The sequence below is a fragment of the Balaenoptera ricei genome, chromosome 2 (assembly GCF_028023285.1).
Source record: "Balaenoptera ricei isolate mBalRic1 chromosome 2, mBalRic1.hap2, whole genome shotgun sequence".
In the NCBI taxonomy this organism is placed as follows: Eukaryota; Metazoa; Chordata; class Mammalia; order Artiodactyla; family Balaenopteridae; genus Balaenoptera; species Balaenoptera ricei.
In genome coordinates, this window is record NC_082640.1 from 12,079,265 (window position 1) to 12,097,100 (window position 17,836).

Sequence of the window (17,836 nt, forward strand, 5' to 3'; positions counted from 1 at the left end):
TATTTTCTCTGGTCCTTTCTCTCTCTCTTCTCCTTCTGGGACCCCTATAATGTGAATGTTGTTGCATTTAATGTTGTCCCAGAGGTCTCTTAGGCTGTCTTCATTTCTTTTCATTCTTTTTTCTTTATTCTGTTCGCAGCAGTGAATTCCACCATTCTGTCTTCCAGGTCACTTATTCGTTCTTCTGCCTCAGTTAATCTGCTATTGATTCCTTCTAGTGTGTCTTTCATTTCAGTTATTGTATTGTTCATCTCTGTTTGTTTGTTCTTTAATTCTTCTAGGTCTTTGTTAAACATTTCTTGCATCTTCTCGATCTTTGCCTCCATTCTTTTTCCGAGGTCCTGGATCATCTTCACTATCATTATTCTGAATTCCTTTTCTGGAAGGTTGCCTATCTCCACTTCATTTAGTTGTTTTTCTGGGGTTTTGTCTTGTCCCTTCATCTGGTATATAGCCCTCTGCCTTTTCACCTTGTCTATCTTTCTGTGAATGTGGTTTTTGTTCCACAGGCTGCAGGATTGTAGTTCTTCTTGCTTCTGCTGTCTGCCCTCTGGTGGATGAGGCTATCTAAGAAGCTTGTGTAAGTTTCCTGATGGGAGGGACTGGTGGTGGGTAGAGCTGACTGTTGCTCTGGTGGGCAGAGCTCAGAAAAACTTTAATCCACTTGACTGTTGATGGGTGGGGCTGGGTTCCCTCTCTGTTGATTGTTTCCCTGAGGCAACCCAACACTGGAGCCTACCTGGGCTCTTTGGTGGGGCTAATGACAGACTCTGGGAGGGCTCACGCCAAGGACTACTTCCTAGAACTTCTGCTGCCAGTGTCCTTGTCCCCACGGTGAGGCCACAGCCACCACCCATCTCTGCAGGCGACCCTCCAACACTAGCAGGTAGGTCTGGTTCAGTCTCCCCTGGGGTCATTACTCTTTCTCCTGGGTCCCCATGTGCACACTACTTTGTGTGTGCCCTCCAAGAGTAGAGTCTCTGTTTCCCCCAGTCCTGTTGAAGTCTTACAATCAAATCCCACTAGGCTTCAAAGTCTGATTCTCCAGGAATTCCTCCACCCGTTTCCAGACCCCCAGGTTGGGAAGCCTGATGTGGGGCTCAGAACCTTCAGTCCAGTGGGTGGACTTCTGTGGTATAAGTGTTCTCCAGTCTGTGAGTCACCCATCCAGCAGTTATGGGATTTGATTTTACTGTGATTGTGCCTCTCCTACCATCTCATTGTGGCTTCTCCTTTGTCTTTGGATGTGGGGTATCTTTTTTGGTGAGTTCCAGTGTCTTCCTGTCGATGATTGTAGAGCAGCTAGTTGTGATTCTGGTGTTCTCACAAGAGGGAGTGAGAGCACGTCCTTCTACTCCACCATCTTGGTTCCTCTCCTTCATTTTTTTATATTATGAGTAAAGCAGCTAAAAACATTCTTGTACATCTTTTGAAGAACATAAGCACTTATTTCCCTTAATTATACCTGTATGTGTTGAAGGGAAACTTCTGGGTTGCAGAGTTTATATGTATTTAGCTTGATAGATGAAGACAAATAGTTTGTCAGAATGGTTGTAAAATTTTACTCTTTACTCAGCAAAGAAGGAGAATTCCAGTTTCTTTATATGCTCAACTACAACGTTAACTTAGCTTGATCTTACATATAGCAATTTTACCAACTGCTTTATTAACTCTAATAATATATGAATTCATTTGGATTTCCTAGGTAGGTAATCAGCAAAAAATGACATTTTTGTTTCTTCATCTCTAATCCTTACACCTTTTATTCCTTTTTCTATTCTTATTGTGATGGCTAAGCTCACTAGTACAATTTTGAAATAAAATGGTCATAGTAAGCATTTGGGTCTTATTGTTGAATATAAAGATAATTATTTTAATACTTCAGTATGGTCGGATTTGCTGTAGGATTTTTGTAGATTCTTTTTTCAGTATAAATATATTTCCTTTAGTTTTTAGTTGCTATAAATTTTGAACATGAATGGCTGCTGAATTTTATCATGCACTTTCGTTTATTTTTCTTTTTGAATCTTTTGGAATAATCATAGTTTTACTCCTTTAAACTGTTAATGAAATGATTTACATTAATAGTTCATTTATATTTTTTGTGATTTCTGATACATTTAGATTTATTTGTATTCTCATACTTTGCCCTTTTTATTTAGTTTGATTTTTCTTTGATCCTTTTTCTTTGCTTAGACTTTTTCTTCTCCTTTCTTGTAACCTTTTCTTCTATAAGTTTGGAAAGATACATGCTATTTTTAGTGTTTACCTTATGTGTTTAAATATTTATCTTTAATAACTCTAAAAATAATGAATATTTTCCCTTCCCCATTCTTCAGAACAATCGCAATGCCCCAGGAAATATTATTTCAATCATCCCCTCCTTATTTATATGCTAGTGGGGTCTAAGATTAATTGTCCCTTGATTTTTTTTAAGTATAAATTAAACATCATCATCAGTCTAATTGTCAGTTTGTTAACAGTTTTATAGTTGCTTGTTTAGATTGATTCCCATATTTATTTAAGAGTTAAAGTCTTTTAATCATGTTTTATAATAGCCTATGAATTATGCACCTTTTGTTAGATGTATTCCTACATAGCCTATATTGATTGCACTATTGAAAATGATATCATTTTCAAGTTTTTTTATTTGTTCCTGTTATATGGAAACATAAGTGACTTTAAAAATTACTGAAGTATGCCACACATACTAAAAGAGGCAGATCTTAATACTCGTATCTCAAATTATCATTCTGATGTGTACAGTACATCTCTTTAGTGAGGTCCTATTGGTAAAATATGCTCCAGGGTTTTTTTATTATTTTGAAAAAAATGTCTTCCTTCTACTCTCATCCTTGAAAGATAATTTGCTAGGTATAAAATTCTTGCATGACAGTTATTTTTCCTCATATCCTTATAGATACTTCTACTGCGTATGGCCCCCATTGTTATTGAGATATCAGATATAGTCAAATTGTTGTTCCTTTGGATGATTTATCTTTTCTCTGTGAAATCTGCCACTATAATTCTTTCTGAAATTTGTCATTATAATTGTTGAATTATCTATTTTTCCTATTACTCTTCCAATTTTTGCTTCATGTATTTTGGGGTTTTGGTGTTAGATGCCTATACATTATTTGTCATTTGTTTTCTAAATGTTTCATGTCTTTTTTCTTCCTATTTTCCTCCTTTACTGCCTTTTGTGTTTAAGAAACATCAGTGTACTACTATTAATTTCTTTATTTTTTTTTTATTATTTAAAAGTTTTTTTTTATTTTTTATTTTTTTGGCCACACCATGCAGCCTGTGGGATCTTAGTTCCCCAACCAGGGATCGAACCCAGGTCCGCAGCATTGGAAGCATGGAGTCTTAACTGCTGGACCACCAGAGAGGCCCCCTTTACTATTTTTAAGCTTTATTTTTTAGTTTTTTTTCTTAGGGGCTGCTCTAGGGATTCATACCTAGATTCATACATTTATCATGATCTACTTCAAGTTAATATTGACTAAATTCTAGTAAAATAAAGCAATTTTTCTCCAATATAGCTTTATCCCCCACCCTTGCACTAATATTGTCATATATATTTTGCATGTGTATCTGTTATAAGCCCAATAATACAGTGTTAATTTATGGCTTCATATAATTTTATGATTTTTACAAAAATTAACAGAAAAAAAATATAGCCGGCTTTATATTTACCTACATGTTTATTATGTTTGATCGCTTCATTTCTTCCTTTGAATTTAAATTACTGTCTGGTGTCATTTCTTTCATACTAACTTCTTTTTTTTTTTTTTTTTTTTTAATGTTTCTTGTAAGGCAGATTTGTGAGTAATGACTTTTCTGTCTTTGATCATCTGGGAATGTCTTTATTTCCCCAAAGTTTTGAAAGACAGTGTTTTTGGATAGAGAATTCCTGGTTGAGAATTTTTTATTCCAGTACGTTGAATGAATGTCATTCCACTACCTTCTGGTCTCAATTGTTTCTCATGAGATGTCATATTTTAATTATTTTGTCATTCTCTGTGCATAATAAGTTAATTTTCTCTTGTTGCTTTCAAGGTTTTCTCTTGATCTTTGGCTTTTTCAGCAGAGTAATAACTGTGATGTGTCTAGTTGTAGAGATTCTCTCTTTATCCTACTTGGGGTTCACTGAACTTCTTGGGTCTGTATAGTAATAATTTTCATCAAATTTGGAAAGTATTGGGCCATTAATTTTCTGCCTGTTTGACTCTCTCCTCTCCTCCTGGGACTTCTACTATATGCATATTGGTATATTTGATGTTGTCCAACAGGGCTCTGAGCTTTTGTTCATTTTTCTAAAATATTTTTTCTCTATAATATTCAGACTGGATAATTTCTATTGATCTATTTTCAAGTTCACTGATTATTTTTTCTAGCATCTCAAACTGCTGTTGAGACCATCCAAAATATTTTACATTTTGATTATTTTACTTTTCAAATCTAGAATTTTCATTTGATCCCTTTAAAAACATTCTAAGAGACTTTCTTTTTAAAAATCAATTTTAGGTCTATAGAGAAAGTACACAGAAAGTACAGACACTTCTCATATACCCTCTATCCCCCTGCACAAAATTTTCTCTATTATTAACATGTTGCATTAATGTGGTACATTTAAAATTGATAAACCAATTCTGGCATATAATGATTAACTAAAGTCCATGGTTTAGATCATGGTTCACAATTTGTGTTATGCAATGCTATGGATTTTGCCAAAAGCATAATGTCATGTGTCCATTTTTAGAGTATCATACAGAATAATTTCCCAGCCTTAAAAATTTTCCTAATGTTCCACCTATTCATCCCTATTCTCTTCCCTTTTCCTTCTCCTATCTGGCAACTACTGATTTTTTTAGTGTCTATAGTTTTGCATTTTACAGAATATTGTACAGCTGGAATCATACAGTATGTAGCCTTTACAAACTCTTAATTCATCTAGTAATATGCATTTGTGTCCTCCATGTCTTTCCATGGCTTGATAGGTGATTTCTTTTTATTGCTAAGTAATATTCTATTGTATGGATGTACCACAATTTGTTGCTCCATTCACTTACTGAAGGACAACTTGGTTCCTTCCAGTTTTTGACAATTATGAAAAAAGCTGCTATAAACATTCATGTGAAGGTTTTTGTGTAAACATAATTTTTTCTACTCATTAGGCAAATACCTAGGCATGCATTTGCTGATCTTATAGGAAGCCCACGTATAGCTTTGTAAGGAATTGCCAATTATCTTGAAAAGTGAGTGTACCGTTTTGTATTTCTCCTGGCAATGAATGAGAGTTCCTGTTGGTCCATATCCTTGTCAGCATTTGCTGTTGTCAGTGTTTTGTATTTTAGCTCTTCTAATAGGTGTTTAATAGTATCTTATTATTGCTCTAATTTGCAATTCTCTAGTGACAAATAATGTTGAGAATCATTTCATATGCTTATCTGTCATCTGTGTATCATGTTTGGTGAGATGTCTGTTCAGAGACTTCACGCATTTTAAAATCAGGTTGTTCATTTTCTCACTGTTGAGTTTCAGGAGTTCTTTGTATATTTTGGATGCAAATCTTCAGATCTATAGATCAGGTTAGGAAATTGAATCCTCCTACCCATGAACATGAAATCTCTCTTCATCTATTTAGATATTTGACTTCTTCCATCATAGTTTACAGTTTTTTCCTCATATAGATCCTGTACATAGTTTGTTAGATTTATACCTAAAGTATTTCACTTTTTTGGTGCTAATGTAACTGGTACTGTGTTCTTAATTACAAATTCCAATTGTTCATTGCTGGTATATAGGAAAGCAATTGACTTTTTAATATTAATTAATTTATAATAATACTAATTTATGTAATTAATGCATAACACATAACTAATTATCAAGATTAACATCAACTTAATTTAATATTAATTATTAATAACACATCAATTAATAATTGTATATCATATAATTATTATACAATATGTTAATATATTATATATTATTGATATTAGTTTATATATAATTATATTAATATTAATATGATTTACTATTTATATATTGCATCCTCCTACCTTGCTATAATTGCTTATTAGTTCCAAGAATTTTTTTGTCATTTCTTTGGGATTTTCTCACTTTCAAGATCTCATTATTAAATTTCTTGCTTGTCCATTGCTCACTCAAATGGGACCTCAAGTTTAAGGTGAAGAGCACCAGATTTTTCCAATTCATTTCCTATCAACTTTGCTACTTTTACTGACAAAACTCTTGAGTGTGGGTTTTCACCTTTCATTCCAAGTCATTCCTCTCTGACAGTTAAACTTCTGGTTTTCACATCCAACCCCACTCATGTAAAACTATAGATAGCATCAGCCAAGCTGCTGCTGGTAGTGGGGTGTCTGGACTAACTCCAGGTATGAAGATCACAGATTTCTACCATTCTCGCTCAAAGTTCTAGCAGTTTTTCATGAATAAATGCTTCACAATTATTGTTTATCTTAGGTCAAGTTCCAGGGCCCTGATATATTTTTGAAAATTTTGTCCAGTTTCTACATCTTTTTAGGGGAATGAATTTAATAATTTTTAATGGCGACTTTTAAAATCTTTCTTTGTCATTCTTGTCCTGCAGTTTCACAATAATTTATCTAGTTGTGAATTTATTTTAACTTTACCCTGCTTTGGATTTTTTGGTCTTATGAATCTGAGAATTGTTGTGTTCTATTATTTAACAAAAATTCCCAGCCATTATTGTACCTCTTCTTTTTCTTTTGAGATTTAATTGTTTTACTTTTGGGGGGAGGGCATGTTGGTTGAGATGTAATCCACTATCTTCTCAAATTTTGTTCTGCCCTGATTTTCTATTATTTCTTAGGCTACGAGTTGACAAACTATGATCCATGCACCAAATCAAGTATGCTGTTTTCTTGTAAGTAAACAACCAGGCTCATTTGTTTATGTTATTATCTATGGGTGCTTTGTACTACAATGACAGAGTTGAGTATTTCTCAGAGTGTCATTTTGCACTACAATGGCAGGGTTGATAGAGCCCTTGTGGCCCACTGACCCTAAATCATTTACTCTCTGATCTTTTACAGGAACAATTTGCCCACTCCTGTCCTATACCTCCAATTTGACATGTGTTCTACCTTCCCTTCTATATTTTCTTCACCTTTAAACTCCTCTTTCATGCTTACCTCCTCTTTGTCTACATGGCATTCTTAATTATTACTGTTAATCTATCTTCTAGTTTACACATTCTTTCTTCAATTAGTCTAACCTGATGTTTAAAGCAGTTTCTGATTTCAATTATTATATCTCTCATTTCCAGAAAGTTAATATTTTCCAAATTCCACAGTTTAATGTCATGTAACTTTGACACTTGCTATATGCTTTTAGTTTCTTGAGAGTATTAAAGATATAAAACTTACATATTCCTGGTATAAAAACTCCAATTTTGAAATTCTTCACTTTGCTGTTTCTCTTGGCTTTTGCTAATAGTGTTCTATTCCCTTTTGTTTGGTAATTTTTTTGTGTGTGAGTTCATGTTCCCTGGAAACTTTTTTCCTAAATGTGAGGCTTAGGTTTAAGATGCATTCTTTCAGAGAAGATTTGCATTTCTCCTGTCAAGTACCTGGGAGACTATCAACTTGATGCCACTTTGAACTCAAATTCTGCCCTTTTTTGGTGGCTACAATGGTTACCTGGTAGGATTGAGATTAGGCATTTTGAAGATGGCTATTTTCTTTCTCCTGCTCCTCTCAGAGTGAATGAAGGCTGAGGCAAGCAATTATCTCTATTAATTCTCTAAGAGATGTGGGATTTTTTTATACTAATCCCCCTTCTTGTTTTTTATCTATGTCTCCGATCTATCTTCTTACTCTTCTGTTGTCCTAGGCTTTGTTTCTGATCTGCTGTGTGTAACCATTGGAACCCAGGTTCCAGGTCACAAGGAATAGGCAAACACCTCAGAATGAATTTCTGTAGAATTGCACTTTCGTATAATCTGTGGCCTTTGCAGGTATTCCTTTATGTTCATAACAGCTCAGGTATACATGAAAATTAATTAGATGTTTTATTTGATCCCGAATTTTAGACATGCTATATCAGGAAGTGTTTCACTTAAAGTTTAGTGCGTTGCATTGTTTACGTGAAAAAAAAAGCCATTTTAAGGTTAATTCCTAATTATAAAGAAAAAACATTATACCTTAATGTTGGTATCTGTGTGGAACTGGAGGCAATATATTGAGGAAGGATTCTTATGTGGAAGTAGAAGACTCTCTACTTCATCAATCAAAAATCTTCATTGTTTCTCTTAGTAAACACTTCTTGTGACCTCCTGTGGGCAGGCCTATATGCTAGCTGCAGTAGAGGATTCAAGAATAAAAAGTGATAGTTCTGTTGTATAAGTAATTACATTTGACATTTCGCAAGGACTCACTAGGAGTTTTTAAATGCTTACTATTCTCAGTGCTTTACATACTTTATCATGTGCAATTTCATAACAAATATATGAGGTATGCACTTTAGTGACTATGCTTATTTTTAAATGAGGAAACTAGGGTACAAAGAGGTTAGATAATTAGGTAAGGTAAATAGCTAGTAAGTAATGAAACCAGGATTCAAACCTTTGCAGTCTGACTGCAGAGACCATGTCATTAACTACCATACAATACTATATGATATGGTACTATATCATACTAGACTAGACTAGACTAGACTATGTAAGAAGCTTAGAGTCTAATAGGAAGATAATACGTATAATAAGTAGAAAGAATAAAGACTACAAAGATGATTTGCTAAACGTCACTATAACAGCATAGATCAGAGGATCACTATAGGGCATGGTGAGATGATCAGGGAAGCTTCAGGGAAGACTTGGACCAACATCAACTGTGCATGCTGAGATACAAAAATTATGATGTCAAATGGTACCCTTATAATAAATTGTTAACCCTATTTAATGGCATGCTAAGAAATAAACAGAGCACACTGGAAAGTTTAAACCTTTAGTATCTCTTTAGAATCAGTAAAGCATATCCTGTTTCTTTTCTCCATGCAAACAGGAAGACAGCACTTCCCAGAATAATCTGAAGTTATGTTGTGGCCTTAGAATGAGATTCTGGTCTAAAGAATGTGAGTGGAAAGTATGTTGTTATGTCTAGGCCTGGCCCTAAACTTCCCTAACGACAGTACAAACTCTTTCCCTTCCTCTGAGACTGGGGAAGCTATAAGGTGGAAGAAACCATTTAAAGGAGAACCCCCAGAGGAGTCACCAGACTCTACATAACTGTGACGTTAGCAACAAATAAATCTTTAGTGTTTTAAGCTACTGAGATTTTGAAGTTGCTTGTTATAGCAGTGAGTTTTAATTACCCTGACTAACAAAGCAGATATGAATGCAGACCAGCAAAATCAATGCATAGTCTTTTATAGGAAATGTCTTGGAGGATTCAGGAAAGTATCTTAGTAGCCCTCAAAATTTCCTTTTGCTTCATTATTTCCTATCTTTTACTTTGTTGGTTCTAGGGGTTTTCAAGAATGACAAGGTCATTTGCATGATAATCAAAAGAAAATGATACTTGGTTTAGGACACTTAGATAATTATATACTATTGTAGGGTCAACATTCACTATAACAACAATATTATTATAATAGCTAATACTTACTGAAAAATTTGTATTAATTTTTGTCTTGTATATTTTGTGCCTTATTTTGTTTAATTTTCAAAAAATATGAGTATGATATAACTCATTAGCAGCAGTTCAATGTGATTTTAACACTGCTTAAAAAAAATCTTAGTGCTCAAAATGACTTTCAAACTCCTAGAAAAAAATAGTACCTTTTTCATATGTGAAGATATAATTTGGCCATATTTCGTCAGCACTGATTTTTCCTAAAGTTTTGAGAATCTTTCCTGAAATACAAAAAAATACTTTTCCATCAGACTTGAGATTTCTAACTGAAGCTCATGAGTTAGATGCTGTATTGATCTAATATACCAGTAAGTGGCCAAATGGTACAATTTATCATGTCCACATGGGATTATGGGAAATTCTCCCTCCTGTTCTGGGTTCCTGTATATACTTTCTCATTTCTCACATAGCAGACTAATGATACAGGGGCTCTCATTTCAGTCTTTTGTTTCCAACAAGCAAATGCCTGTAAACAAGCAATAATTTCTGAAGTAGTATGCTTTCTCCTACACTGTTTAAAGCAATGATTTGTTTATTTCAAACTGTAAACTCTATTTCCTGCCTATAACACAAATTACCTTTTGCATGAATATGAGAACACGTCGTTTCTCTAAGTTAGCTAGTAAAAATCTCTCTCTTGCCATCGCGAATTAAATAGGTTATAAAATTCCATTACCTTAAGTGCATCCAAATGCCCCTGGCTTAAGAGAAACATTTCTACAGATGGTATCTATTCAAAATCAAAACTGTCTCTTCTGGATAGCTGTGAAACAAAGAGTCATGACCCTACACGAGGCAAAACCAAAACAAAACAAAACAAAAAACAAACAAAGCTCAGTTTATGTAAAAATGATGCCATTAAGTTCTGCTGAATGTCTCGGTATCTCACCTACTGCTTCTCAAGAAAATACAACAGATGACATCTTATGCACATTAATGTTCCTGCTCTATAATCCAGTGGGAGGAGGATGTTGAACACTTTCAATGACACATCCCATGGTTAATGGCATTATCTTGGGTACCGGTTCTGAGTTTCACTATGAACACATGCATTTTTTCCTCTACTTTCAGATTTCTCTCTTCAGTTTCTTCCTCCACCTCGACCTCCCTTCCTTTATGGCAATCCTGGCCATGACCTATGGCCACGTTTCTCTTCTCTCTCCACATTCCAGTACCAGCTTCCCTTTCTTTGCCTCATGTATAAAATTCACTGGATTCTCATCCAGTCTCCATAACCCCCGTCCCAAACACAGCAGGACATTTCTGAGTCCCACCTGAGATGGTAAGTGAAGACTATCTACACACCACAGAGCCACTCAAGTGAGCAGATGGTACAGAGCTTTCAGTCACATACGGCCAATTCTCATTATTTGCAGTACTCATGTTCTATAGTATCCATGGAATACTGAGTTAGCAGGTACTAAACCACTGCTCCTAGGGGAGAATACAGGGTACGGTTCATGAGAGCCTCTGGTCACAACTTTTTCATCAAACAATGAATACATAACCTTGTTTTATGTGTTTCGGTCAAAGGACATCTTGTTTAACATATCTGGTTGACTCATGAACATGGACTCACCGCCAACAGGGCTGTAACTCACGCCTGATCGAAGCACATCGAACACATACTATCTCTGTAAGGCACGTCACAGCCTTCCTGTACTCGGGATCGCTAGGGAGAACGACCGCACTTCGCTTGGGGGCCATTTTAAATGGTGATGTCATCAATGCACAGCACAAAAATGTGAAAAATGTGACACTGAGGCCATGAAAAGGACACTTTCTTACAGTATGAGCCAAACAGGGAGGCAGAGGGTGCACCTCAGCTCAGAACGTGTGTGCGTTTTCGGCAACTTGTCCCTGAATGACTGTGAAAGCACCTAAGTATTGATTTAATGTATTTTAGTGAGCAGGCGAATTTGCATATACAGACTCTGTGAATAATGAAGATTAACTGCATTTCAATCATAAAAAATGTTATGGGCTAAGATGCTATCAGTGACCAAAAAAAGTTATAGTTTTGAAAGGTACATTTTTCTACTCACTGAGGCATGTGGAAATCAGTGTCGACCTGATCTAGCCAAAGTTTAAATATTTTGGTTAAGACCGTATTTAAAAAGCCTTCAATTCTCTTGTATCTACTGGGTGCTCCTAAGTTACAGTTCATTATAATGGGCATTACATTCCTCCGAAAGCTCTGACTTTTTAAAAGAAAATCCCAGGGCTGCAGAATTTCAGCAACTAAACACAGAGTTCAGTATTGTCTTTAGGGAAATCCCTCATTCAAAGGCACAAGGGAGAATTTTCCCCACTCATCTGAAAGACAGAGACTACTGTCTTACCATCGAACCCCCCCCCTCGGATTTCTGTGACTAAGGAATTTCTCCCTTGCTGTGCTCGTTCCTGCCTGATAGTTTTACGCAAAATGGCACTCTCTGAGCTTTTGCTTCTTGGCTAAGTTTCAGCGGGATCAAGGAAGCCACAGGGCTGGTGTCTGTGACAAGGACAGGCTTAGAGAAGACTCCCTTGGAGGACTTCTGGAAGGCTGAGCTGGGGTTTCTACTATTTTTGGCCACACCACATGGCATGTGGGATCAGGGATGGAACCTGAGCCCCCTGCATTTGAAGCGCAGAGTCTTAACCACTGGACCGCCGGGGAAGTCCCTGAGCTGGGGTTTTAAATGGTGAGGTTTGACAAGGAGCCAAGATCCTGGGTTTACCTGGGTTGGTTTTCTCTTTAACATTTACACTGTGACCCATTTCAATGGAGTTTAACACCATGTTTCAAAGTCCTTTGTGTGGGCTTCCCTGGTGGCGCAGTGGTTGAGAATCCGCCTGCTAATGCAGGGGACACGGGTTCGAGCCCTGGTCTGGGAAGATCCCACATGCCGCGGAGCAACTAGGCCCGTGAGCCACAACTACTGAGCCTGCGCGTCTGGAGCCTGTGCTCCGCAACAAGAGAGGCCGCGACCGTGAGAGGCCCGCGCACCGCGATGAAGAGTGGCCCCCGCTTGCCGCAACTAGAGAAAGCCCTAGCACAGAAACGAAGACCCAACACAGCAATCAATCAATCAATCAATCAATAAATCTTAAAAAAAAAAAAAAAGTCCTTTGTGATGGTGAATCCTGAAATATTCTCAGAAAGTCAACACAATCCTTTACCCAAGGACTCACAGCAGACCTGCGACTGTACCACCTGTCTGCAGAAACACCTTAGGTCTGCTTTAGATCACAAAATGGAAATAAATTTTCAAAGCATTATTCAACTTGCCTTTAGGTTTTCTAGTTAAATGTAGAAATTTCTTCCTTTTTTTTCATTACTTTCTTTTTTGTTTTTTTGGTCGAAGAAAATGTCACTGTCGACTCTGTCTAAACATGCAATCATGCCATTGGATACTTGGGGAAAGAAAACCCACATGAAACATCTACCCAGATGTGATGGGAGAAATGCTGGTTTAGAAAAGCCTTTGTTCTGTGGCTGAGGCTGCCATGGTTCTCCCATCGCATCGATTTTTACTCACACATTTTAATGAATAAAAACATGCTGACCGACAATCCACGAGAACCACCAAGTAAATTACCGAGGAAGAGAACAGCTTCAGTGAGAGGTGAAGAAGGGCAAAAAGTATCACAAAATGAATTTAAAATTTTTTAAGTAGAGCACTGAGTTGAGAGTTTCATTTCCCCTATAATTGATTTCTTTTGCTTCAAAAGAAACCCACAACTTGTTGGCATCTGGTTTCTGCAATGTTAACATAGAGGCAATAGTACTGGCCAGCAATCGGTTCTTTAGGATGTTACGGGGTCATGAGTATGCTTCCTTGAAGACAACTGCCCAAGAGAAAATAAGAAAATACCTCCCCCACGTCTGGAGGTCCCGTATGTAATGTTATACTGAGGGGCGTTATGATTCACCTCTGCCTGGCTCGCTAGCTGTGTGACCTTGGCCAAGTGACTTCATCTGCTACGGCCATGTTCCCTTAACTGCAGACTGCAGTTTATTACCAAAGGTTATTATCACATTGAATTGTTACAAGATCTCAATAAGAAAATGGATTTACAGCCTTTGAGTGCCTTGCATTCAAGAAGTAGTCACTGTCGACTTATTATTTCTGCATCATAATTCCACCTTTCTGTCATTCTGCACTTCCTGTGCCTTCCCTCCACGGCCAACTGGAGCCCACGCCCCAGGGAGAGAGAGTTGGGGTGACAGATGCCTCATGAGCAGGAGAAACTGTCAGGGCCAGGAAAGCAGTCAGGCACCAGAGGGAAAAAGAAGCTAGCAAAATTTGAAGTGTCTTTATTACAACTCAACTGGTTTTAAAATTTCCATTTCTTTTCAGCAAATGTGTTTTCTTCCTCTCATGGAACTAAGAACATATGTGCTGCCTGGCAGATGATTTCTGCAACTCTTAAAGTCAGGATCGGAGAAGGCTGACTCACAATTTCTTACGTTGCACGTGTGAAATCTTTCAAGAAAACTTGGAGGGGGGAAGAGCCACAGGATTTTGGATGATGCTCTCAATTGCTTTTCAATTAAATTGGTAAAAAAAGAATCGATTGATTATTTGCTTCTATTTCTGACCCTTTTAAACTATTTTTTAAAGCAGTATAAAGAGATGGGATGGATGAAAGGTAATAACACTGAAAGGAACAGAAAGAAGGTAACATTTGTAGAGGGTTGTAGTTTTCCCATCATCTGAATTATGTGATCTTGTGGCATCTCTGTGATGCAGGTTGTACCTGTGACAAGGACAAGGCTCCCAGAGATTCCATAGCCACTGAGACTTTGTATTGACTCTATTCATTGAGTTCTTTGCACTACACCACATACTTTTTTTTTTTTTTAGATTCACACAGTTCAGCTTCGATTAAGATTTAAGTAAGAAAGTATAAGGAACTAGAACATGATTCCTGTTAAAAGAATACATTTGAAGAAATGTTCTTCGGGCAATCACTGTAACCGATCAAGCGTGTGATAGGAGTTATTTTACTAGATACGTAGTCCCTGATTGTTCATGCAAAAACACCAGATCAAGGACCTTAGCTATGCAATACACCGTACGAGGGGCAGGGATCAAGTCTGACCGCCTGTGGACAAACACACAGACTCATTCAGTATCTTGAGTTGTCTTTCAAAGAAAGTATTTGACATACTGTATACAAATTAAACAAGAAGTCCAATAAGGATCCCTTATTGCCCTTGAGAAGGGCAATAGACCTGACAAAGTATTTTCTTTAAGCACTTTCTTCATCGTGCCTTCAAGGGATTGTTCCCTGCAGGAGGCCTGCGTGTGGTTGGTGGTAGTTCTAGAAGCCAGAGCGGGACTTGTGGGTGAGGTAATGGGGAAGGCAGGGAAGCAGGACTTGGAGATGATGGACCCTGGCTTGAACGGCTGCAAGCACAAGACTGCAAAGCCCCCCAACTCAGAAAGCAAAGGAGCTCCGATAACTCCTGCAACAGAGGCCAGAGGAGGCGTGGGGATTCAGAAACGCTAACTACAGGCTAACTGGCCGCCACTTCTGATTCATTCCAGAGATTCTGGGCTCACCACTTAACGACTGAGTGACCTTGTGCAATGCACTTAAACTCTGTGCAGTTCTGTTTCCCTGTGTATAAGTGGGGAGAATACACCTCCCTGTGTGTGGCTGGGAGGATTAAAAGATACCACGTATACCGCCCAGCACAAGCACACAGTAGACGTTGAACAAATAGTAGTCACTAGTTTGAATCACTGTGATTAACCACAATCCGGGGACTGTTAACATCACCAACGCTATACTTTGAAACACGTTTATTCTTCACATTCTAGCAAACTAGTTCCAAGTCTGTTTTTCAAATACATTATCTAGTTTGGGCTTTAAAAAAAAAAAAAAAAATTCCTGTATATGTTCTGCTCTGCTTATCAAAGGCTCTCCGTAATGTTGACTCAAGGGTAAGTCAATTACACAGGATACTGTTCTGCCTTCTATTATTCTTTTTAAACCACATTCCATGTGGTAATGGGTCAATTTCTTTACTTCCTCTTCCCTCTTACCACATTCCATAGCCCAGAAAGTTGCCAGTTAAGTTTTAACCCTCCTTTGAAAGTGAATTTTCATCGTACTCTTTTTAAAAAAAGTTATTTAAAGTAGTTGCAAGTTCTTTGAGTGCCCTCCAGACCCAATCTATGCAACAAAATAGTAACAGGAGAAAATTATGAGTGCTGGGGCCCGAGTCCCCCCGCTGAGCATGATGACTTTGTGATGAACTACGCAGCCATAAACGGGTGACTCTTTGATCTCTGGCTGCTTGTACAACTCTAAAGAGAAAGGCATTCTAGTCCAAACCACACAAAGAGAGAGGAACACAGGTTATTTATGGGAGCCCACTGACTCTAAGTTTAGCCTGGCTCTTTCAAGATTCAAATACACACATCATTTTGACTGCCAAATCTGCTCCCTTCCCTTATGATGTCTAATGGGGCTGTAGTGTAGGAATGTCTGATCTCTGGCTTCTCCCTGGGGTGAGAAAGGTAGCTGGTTTGGCAGAGAGACAGACACAACAGTATTTATAGAGACAGTAGAAAATTGACTCCATATGCCTACGAAGGGAAATCAGAGTAAATCACCGGGAGCTAAGAGGACTCCTGAACTCCCTTTCTGAGCTTTAGCTTCTGGCTGAGAGTAACTAGGACCTACTAACCAGCTCTCTATCTGTACGAAGTCCAGCATCCACAGGTTCTCTCTTATTTGATGGTGTTCCACCAACACTGTCACTTTACAGAAGGGGAGGAAACGCCCTCTTTGGTTCCCTGAATTCAGGAGCTGTTCTGTAAGTCTGACTCTTGTATGACTCAGTGAATTTCCTGCATCAGAGCTGGTACAAACGTGGAAGCCATGAATTACTGATTCTGAGGTTGCTGAAACTAAGTTCAATGACTTCTTGCCAGTGACTCTCAAGTCGTGATGTTCTTGGGTAACAAGCAGTGAGACTGAGTGTTGATTCACACTGCTCACTAAAGCAAATCCAAGTTGATAAGGACTGTACTGGGACAGTATGTATCTATTCTCTTTCCTAGCTTCTTCCGGATCGAATATCAAAATTTTACAGTGTGGTGTTGGAATGGTAAGGGCTCTATGAGGACCTCTGCAATGGGAGAAAACTCAAAATGGAAATTGCTTTTATTAGTATAAAGTATTGAACTGGTGGATTTATGATCAGAATTTGGGCCAAATGAGTACAGCTAAAGCTGGAGGTCAATTTGGTCATCCCACCATTCCAGACACCCAAGTCCACCTCCATAGGCTAATCTGGGCAAAGTAAAAGAACCTCAATCAAACTGGCAAATTAATTTTGCCACTTTTGTGGGACCCTGAATTTGATCAAAATCATATCATGGGGTAGGACTAAAAGGGTTCTTATTTTTGATTCATTCTATTCACTCCGTAGACACGAAGTCATCAGATACCTACAGAGGTTCACAAATTGTTTGCGAAAAGTTCATGATGTTTGAACATTCTCTTATTCTTTAGTCATCATGATGGCTTCAAGCCAGAGTCTGAACACAAAGACAGGCTAACATAAAACACAGCCTGAAAAGCAATACCTATATCGACGGCACTGCCTGCAAGCTCAAAGAAAGAATGGATAAAAAAAATAAAACAGCTGCATATCAGAATAAATACACATTGGAGGAAAAGTGAACAGTTCAACTCAGACATTTTGTTCCTCGGGGCTTAGGGAGGAATTAACAGAAGCCAAGTTTTAGAGACAGGCCTTTAGCTCATAATTCGTTCACTGTCAAGATGATGAATGCTCGCTTTATGATTTAATAAAAAGATAGACCTACCTAGAAAGAAAATGAGAAGGAGGCGTCCTCCACCGATAAGTAGCACAGTCTTTTGGGGCGACACCCAGGGGCTCTGGATTGGGACTCCAACTCCGTCTTCTGGACACACAGTGCACAGGACAACCAGGACAAATTCAGGACCTCAGTCTCTCCATCTGAAAAATACAAATAATAATGTCATGGTTCCACCCAGCAACTGCTGAGTAATTAGAGATTCATGCTGATTAAAAAAACACAGGAAGAACAAAGAGTACAATGTATACATGTATGATGTGTAGCACAGAATGCCTCGTAATCCCACATACGCCTTTGTACAAGTTA

At 37.7% G+C, this 17,836-nt stretch overlaps 1 protein-coding gene across 1 annotated transcript in view; it reads right to left on the reverse strand.

Moving 5' to 3' along the window:
* KIAA1217 (KIAA1217 ortholog) overlaps positions 1-17,612 on the reverse strand; it is a 494,732-nt gene extending 477,120 nt beyond the window's left edge. Inside the window, exon 1 of the mRNA XM_059910993.1 lies at positions 17,516-17,612. The gene's annotated coding sequence lies outside the window, so the exon portion shown is untranslated. The remainder of the gene's footprint in view (positions 1-17,515) is intronic.
* Between the last annotated feature and the right edge of the window lie 224 nt (positions 17,613-17,836).